This window comes from Myotis nattereri (genome assembly GCF_964212035.1).
Source record: "Myotis nattereri genome assembly, chromosome: 1".
Classification (NCBI taxonomy): Eukaryota; Metazoa; Chordata; class Mammalia; order Chiroptera; family Vespertilionidae; genus Myotis; species Myotis nattereri.
The window spans coordinates 76,621,919-76,629,968 of record NC_138075.1 but is presented as its reverse complement, the minus strand read 5'-3'; the positions used below and the strand labels follow the sequence as shown (position 1 = coordinate 76,629,968).

Genomic DNA, 8,050 nt, shown 5'->3' with positions numbered 1-8,050 from the left:
AACTAGTTCCTCTCACGCATGTGGAAATTCTTTTGCTTAGTCTAACCCACTGCTTATTGTGATTGGACAGAATTGTGAAGAGCGGTAGAATTGTCTAATTAGAAGCGGGAGCGAGAAAAATCGCAGCCAATAGGAAGAGTCTCAGTAGTGGGGCGGGGGCTAAGCCTTCGCCTCGGCGGCAGAGGAGACTCGGGGGCCATTTTGTGAAGAGACGAAGGCAGAGCGGTTGCGGCCGCGTTGCTGACCTCGAGCAGTAGTCGGCTTCTCCACGTAGAACCCGGGAGTAGGAGATTCAGAATCGAATCTCTTCTCCCTTTTCCCACCAGGTAAGTGGAGGAGATAGATGCAGGGGGAGGCGCTGGGTTCCCCTGTGAGCGCGAGTGGATGTGGGAGAGAAGACGAGGCAACCCTTTTCTCGGTAACTAGGCCCCCATTTATTCTCTTTGGCGGTGGGGGGTTAGGTCCTGTGCGGGAGGGAGTTTTGTAGGCCTCAGCCCTTGTGTAGATTTAACCTGGTGTCCTCTAGGCCACGACCAGCAGGGGAAGTGTCCTTTTTTCGTTCTCTTTCTGGGTTAACGGCTGCTTTCCTTTCATTTTTTTACGACCATGAGGTCTCCAAGAGGGATCATGAAAGGGAAGATCGACATGCTCGTTCATATAGTTGAAGTTAATACAGTGCTGGTGCCGCTTGTTAAATTTATAAATTGGGCGGGGTTTGGGGGAAGGATTACCAAGTAGACATTTTACCGCGTGTCTCTCAATCCTGGATTGAGAGATACCGCAGGGCATAAGAATAATAAATGTTATAACAGTGGACTTAGTATTTTATAGATTACTTTTATTTTACCTCTCTGAGAAAAGGATGGACCGCGAAGTATTTATTTTCACTTATTTTTTTTTAAAGCTTGTAATCTCATATATTAACTACTAATTAAAGCTGACTTTTTATCTGCAGGTTATAAATCACTTGAAATATATATAAGTTAGTGGAATTTTCCTTGAGGTAGGTATTACTGTCTTTCTTGGAAAGAAATAGAGGTATAAGAATGTTGGTTGCCAGGGTTATATTGAATCAGGAGCGGAAGTAGGAATTTAACCGCTAGGTTAGCTATAGGAATAATAGGCACTAAGTACTGAATTTGAATCTTTACAAGAACCTAATTACAGCAACCACTAGCAGTACCTGGAATTTCCCAGACTGCACTTGGGAAAAAATATTTAGGAGAATTGCATTTGTTACTAATACAGTGTTCCAAGATGATCAAGTCTAATTTTCAGGATATTCTGGCATTAGTTTTCCAGACCATCTAAACTGGCAAGATTCATAACTACGTACTTTTTTATTAAGCAAATTTCAATGTGCCTACTATTTGCCACGTCCTGACCTTTATAAAAATTTTTTTCTAAGTTTATAAAAATAGCAGAGGTTTCCTTATCCAAGAAATCGCTATTTAGGGGGTAAGGCAGGCTAGAAGGGGTCTATTAGGGGAAAAAAGGGGGGGGGCACACTTTCAACAATAAAGATTTAAAAAAAAACCAAATTGCTATTTATTGTGTAAGATTTAGTTGATTTTAATTTTCATAATGTGTTAATCTCACAAACTAACGTTAGTAAGCATGGCATAAACCAGTACTGCAAGGTAAATTTATTCCTGAAGAAACCTACTTGATAGGAAGTAAAAGTACTATTATTCTAGATACCCATGCATTTGTTGATTCCTCACCATTGTAGATAATGTAATAGGAATCAGAAACATTTCTTTTTTTTTAAGCCTAAATATGTATATTATTTAATACACGGGCTTAAAACTAAAGTTTATTACTGCGGAATTGTTAGAAATGAGTTAAGGGCGGTGATTGCTTAATTTAGGAAATCATTTACCTAATAAAAATATTGTTGGCAAATAAAGAATGTCAGGAATTAATATTTAAGAAGTTACTGATGAGTTGAAATTAATTGAAGGGCACTGGATGTGTTAAGTCAAAATGTACCAAGGTAACAATTCTTAGAGTTAATCTGGAATGATTTGGCCACAGAATTAATATATGAACGTTTCTAGATATCTTTTCAAATACGTAGGCATTAGAACATTTATATATTTGCTAGAGAGGAGGAGTTTAAGAAGGGTGACTAAATTGCAGATCTGACCTTTTTGTTTCCTATGCTGATGACACAGGAATGCTTGGTGGTGGTTGCTATTCCTTCAGTAGAGACTTTAAACATAGCTCATATTTGTAATTAGGTCTCTAGAGAGTTTCACATAGCAGGCAACCAACCTTGTTTTGGATGGAGTTTCTCTTAGAAATAAGCAAGGAATAAGCTCCAAAATAGCTCATTATTCAAATCTAAAGATTATTTTAACTGGTGAAATTGTGAGTTGTTAACTGGGGAGTGTAACAGTTGAAGAAATCTTAACTCCTAGGCTCTAGGAGTTAAGAGAACTGGATTTTACACCCCCTACCCCAATGCTATTATTACCTGTGTCGGGCAAATGAGTTAAAACTATTTAGATATTAAATATGTAATAGATGAGTTATAGAAATAAAATTGAAATCTAATCAGAAATTAAAATAGAAATCGCTAGATTTCTGATTTCTAGAACTCGTTTATTTCTGGAAGTTTTGAAAAGATACAGAAATAGTTTACGATTAGAAGTTTTTTTGTATATCAATGTTAACTGCCGTTAATGAAAGTATTTCAGTCTTCTAAGTGATTTTTCTTTCAAGTTTTTATTGATTTCATAGAGGAAGGGAGAAGGATAGAGGGATAGAAATATCAATGATGAGAATCATTGATTGGCTGCCTCCTGCACGCCCCCTACTGGGGATGGAGCCCACAACCCGGGCCTGTGCCCTGACCAGGAATCGAACCATGACCTCCTGGTTCATAGGTCAATGCTCAACCACTGAGCCATGCCTGCCGGGCAAGTAATTTTTTAGTAGTTGTCTTTTGGGACAAATTTGTATGTGCTCATACTTAATATATATACTCATTCATTCTCATTGGGATCAGGGAAGATTATGGTTTTGTACATGATTAGATTTAGCAGAGAATTGACTGGTGAGAACCAGAACTACTAGATACAGCATAACTTCTTGTGTTATCTGAGATATTGAAAATGTGGTAGCTATAAAAGAAAAAAGGATTACTATTGGACTGTTTTTTAAATTCCTTGGTGTATTTACTATGATAAGTTATAATTTTCTTGGATATATATTATATCAGGAATACATTCAAAGCCTTGCTGCTTAAACCTGTTGTCAGTACACTGGAAGGATAAGACACTTTGTTTATAAAGAATTTATCTTAACTAGGGGGATAGAGGTTCCTCATTAAACTCTTCACAGTCCCTAAACATGAGCTGACATCAGAATCAGCAAGAGGGCTAGTTAAAACATTGCTAGGCTCTCTAGCCCCAGAGTTTATAATTAAGTCAGTCTGGAATGGGCCCCATCATTTGCATTCCTAATAAGTGCCATGTGATACTGGTTGTCAGACCTCCCTTTGAGAATACCCCTTTAGAAGGGATCCAAACCACTCAGGATTGTCAAACTACAGTATAATTTAGCTATACTACTAATTACAAAGCGTTGGAATTAGCTAAAATAGTGGGGTTTTTTTAATGAGTGATAGCTACTCAATTTACAACATCTTGGGAGACATCTTAACTTCTTTGAAAGATGTCTTATATTAACAGCTTTTTAAGTTTGTCTTTTAAAAAAATATTTTTATTGATTTCAGAGAGTTAAGAGAGGGGGAGAGAGAAAAGAGAAACATCAATGATGAGAGAGAATCATTGATCAGCTGCCTTCTTCAGGGCCCCCAACTCGGGGTTGAGCCTGCAATCCAGGCATGTACCCCAACCTGGAATTGAATGTTGACCTGGTTCATAGGTCAGTACTTAACCATTGAACCACACTGGCTGGGCAGTGTTATGTCTTGACACGTGCAAAGGATTTGTTTATAGATGAGCCACAGAGTTATGTTAACATAATCCTGAAAATTTTAAGTACCAGATTCAGGCTATGACTCTAAGAAAAAAAAATTGACTATTCTTTCCAAACACTGAGTCGAAGGAGGTAACATTTAAAAGGATGTACATTTTTCTACAGCTTTTTCTGTAGTTTGTGCATTTGTACAATTTAACACATGAAAACAAGTATACCAGTAACCTACATGTCATGCCTACACTGGTCTGCTTAAAAAAAATTTAGTTTAAATTTTAGAATTACTGTACTTCTGCTCTTGTTGTAGTCATTCATATATAGTTGACTTATGAAAGACTTTCAAAGTCAGTTTAAAATTTTTCAGGTCACTGACATTTAGAGATGAGAATAAAACCTCTTGGCTGAATATTGAAATGTGAATGCAACTAGTCCATTCTTATTTTTTTATTTTTTATTTATTTTTTATTTTTATTTATTTTTTATGTTTTTTTTTTATTGATTTTTTACAGAGAGGAAGGGAGAGAGAGAGAGAGAGCTAGAAACATCGATGAGAGAGAAACATCGATCAGCTGCCTCCTGCACATCTCCTACTGGGAATGTGCCCGTAACCCAGGTACATGCCCTTGACTGGAATCGAACCTGGGACCTTTCAGTCTGCAGGCCGACGCTCTATCCACTGAGCCAAACCGGTTTCGGCATAGTCCATTCTTATTTACTCAAAGACCTACACTCTAATTGCAGATCTTGTTTCTGCTGATGAGATAGCCAGCCAGTCATGTTATTTTTTTGTTATATATAAGATTCTTTGAATTAGCTATGTATACTTGCTTATAAATTAGTGACGCCTGATTATATATAGACCACTGAAACTTAAGGACCATAATTTTTCACCTGTTTTATGACACTAAATATTCAGTAGCCATTATCTTTCCCTTCATCTTTCGTTTTTCATTCTGTCAGTGAATAAATATTGTGTTCCTTGTTTAAAGCATCTTTTCTTGCTGTAGAACTTACTAGGTCTTGTGGTTTGTTCACTTAATTGGTTTTGAGAATCAGTTTTTCTCTCTTATATATCTTCATGGTAGACCTTTCTCCTTCAGTCTGTATTACAGGAAAAATTACATGGACTTAAAATTTAAAAAGCCATGAATTTGCTTTCCTTCATTAATCTTTCATTCTTGAGATTTGCTCACTTTACCTCTGTTGGCTTGAGATATATATATATATATATATATATATATATATATTCCTTGCCCAAACTGTTATCAAGGTGAATGTTTGAACTTAACACCTTTTTTGAGACCCTTAAAGGAATACATGCACTTATTTTGATAATTCTAGTTACCTACTAATGTTGAGGAATTGTCAAGACAATCACTGGTAGAAGTGATTCTATAGAGGCTCTCCCCATCCCAGTGGAATGTTATGCTTTACCAAAATGTGTTAGATGCAATGGACAGATGTTTCTGTCTTGGGGGTTTAGGGCACAACATTTCTGAGGAACTCTGACTCAATCTGTCCCTTCTCCTTTCACAGGGCAGCAAGGCGAACCCCATCCCTACTCACTGGAGCTCAGCTTTGATTTTTAACCTCCCTTCCCCACCCTTCCAGAACACACACATTCCCATTCCAAAACTGATTTTATAAAGAGCATTTTAAACATAATGATGCAACTTGGTGTGCACTACAGCAAATTTACAGGTGTTTTTTTTTTAATTGTTTCCAAAAACGGGACTTGGATTTAAGATGTAATTTTTAAAATTTCTATTTCTATTTTTTCTGCAGCAGTTGGGTTAGAGGAGGAGGAGCCTTTAGCCTCTCATAAACTGACCTCTCTATTTCCTCGTGTATTTTTAAGATTGATTGATGATGTGGAAAGGGCTTTGCTTGTCTGCTACTGAGAACTTTACCCTTGCGGTTTTTGTGGAAACTGCTTTTGGAAAGAGAAAAGAAATGAACTTTATTGACTTGACATTTTTGCACCTCCCGTTTTTCTAATCTGGGCTATTTTTATTTTTGTTTTTTTACAGTGAGATTTTTTTGATCTTCAGCTACAGTAAGTTATTCCATTTTTTTTTACATTTTTCCTGACTTTCCGCTGATTTCCTTTTTATTGTTGTTACTAGTTACTATTATTTATTATTATTATACTTATGATGGTGATGATAATGATGATAATGACTGATGATTTTTAACCGGATTAAAGTCGAGTTTTTCTGAATGTTCATAAGAATTTCTCCTGCCTCCTAATTGACTTGGAGTTTTCCATCTTGGGAGAGAAAGTGAAGGCATTAGCATTTTTAAGTGGATTGATCACCTAAACCTTTTCTCTCCCAACCCCACCCTTGCCCTCATCCCTTCCCCCAAGCTCAAAAGAACTGGCTGTTAAGTCTGTGACCTTATTTTTCCTGATCTTTAACTTAACTGTTTTAGAGCATCTCTGGACGTCTGTATTTTTAATTTTTTTATTTTTATTTTTTTATTTTTAATCTTTCATTTGTTAAATTTTTAAACTGTGCTGCAATAAAATGTGTGTGGTACTATTTAACACCTATGATGATGATGGCATTTTCCCAGAAAGCCATCTTCCTCCTGTTCCCCTTGAAATCCCATCCTGCTTTTCCTGTACACTACCCCTCACAAACCACAAGCTGCAGCAACATGGATGCCCAGCCTGGAGCAACGGCAGCCAGGATGACCTGGAGCCAGGGGGGCCTTCGGAACAGATGCACACCCTTCCTGGGTGATGGTAAGAGGTGTGAGGTCCACTGGTTTCATTGTGAAGACTAGGAAATACACCAGTCTAAGTTTAGTTGATGGAGGTGTAGGTGATAGCTTCTGGAAATGTTAGGGTTAATCTTTTTGTTTGTATCAAGAGATGTTTCCAAGGGAGGCCACTTAAATTTTTTGTAAACTAATAGAATTAGAAGTACCTAGTTAACATAGGCTGACTGAAAATTTTTGATAATTGAAAAAAGCAGCTGAAGATTAAATATACTTTAAAATAAAGTGGCTTTTTAAAAAATAAATTTTTATTGGTTTCAGAGAGGAAGGGAGAAGGAAAGAGAGAGAGAAAATCCGATGGGAGAGAATCATTGATCGGCTGCCTCCTGCACGCCCCTTAACCTGGGGACTGAGCCTGCATCCTGGGCATGTGCCCTTGACCAGAATCAACATGGCATCCTTCAGTCCACAGGCCAACCCTTTATCCACTGAGCCAAGCCAGCTAGGGTGGCTTTTATTATTATTATTATTTTTTTTTTTTTTTTAAAATATATTTTATTGATTTTTTACAGAGAGGAAGGGAGAGAGATAGAGAGTTAGAAACATCGATGAGAGAGAAACATCGATCAGCTGCCTCCTGCACATCTCCTCCTGGGGATATGCCCGCAACCCAGGTACATGCCCTTGACCGGAATCGAACCTGGGACCTTTCAGTCCGCAGGCCGATGCTCTATCCACTGAGCCAAACCGGTTTCAGCGTGGCTTTTATTATTAAACATTTTTTAGAGAGGAGAGAGAGAAAAACCAATTTGATGGATTTGTTGTTCCACTTATTTATGCATTGATTGGTTGCTTCTTATATGTGCCTAGACTGGGGATGGAAGCTCCCATAACCTTGGTAGATTGGGCGATGCTCCAACCAACTGAGCTACCGGGCCAAGGCTAAAATGGCTTGTTTTAATGATTAGCAACAAAGCAGTTATTTTTCTTACTATTGCAAATTAGTGAAAATTTTCTGTCATTTGGAGTAGTCTTCGGTTTGTGACAACAATTTTGTGTTGTATTTTATTGACTTTTTATTAAAATTTAACATGAATCAAACCATAAGCTTGCTATAATATTAAGATGCTATCTCACTGGAGGGTTTTAAAAACAAAGGGCTAGGAAGGCTTTTTAAGCTCTTAAAAGGGAAATAAATCTGTTTAATCTTTGTATCCAAATCAGAAAATCTAGGGTTGACTTCTTTTTCAATAATGACTTGTGGGCCAGTTAGATGTTGGGAAATAAAGTGTGTTCCCAAGGGTGATAGGAAGGAATGAATCTGCTCTATTCACAGGAATAATATGAGATTAATAAGGATATAAGTAGCCAAAAAGTT

The 8,050-nt window shown here is 37.3% G+C and overlaps 1 protein-coding gene across 16 annotated transcripts in view; it reads left to right on the top strand.

The window, feature by feature from the left end:
• Positions 1-202: 202 nt before the first annotated feature.
• HNRNPC (heterogeneous nuclear ribonucleoprotein C) overlaps positions 203-8,050 on the top strand; it is a 42,407-nt gene continuing 34,559 nt past the window's right edge. For 12 of the 16 annotated variants that reach the window (XM_081108693.1, XM_081108692.1, XM_081108691.1 and 9 more), the window contains exons 1-2: positions 211-326; positions 5,979-6,004. The gene's annotated coding sequence lies outside the window, so the exon portion shown is untranslated. Of the gene's footprint in view, positions 327-5,459; positions 5,650-5,698; positions 6,005-6,055; positions 6,698-8,050 lie in introns of those variants that run through there. The other 4 variants (XM_081108694.1, XM_081108697.1, XM_081108696.1 and 1 more) reach the window with 4 other exon arrangements.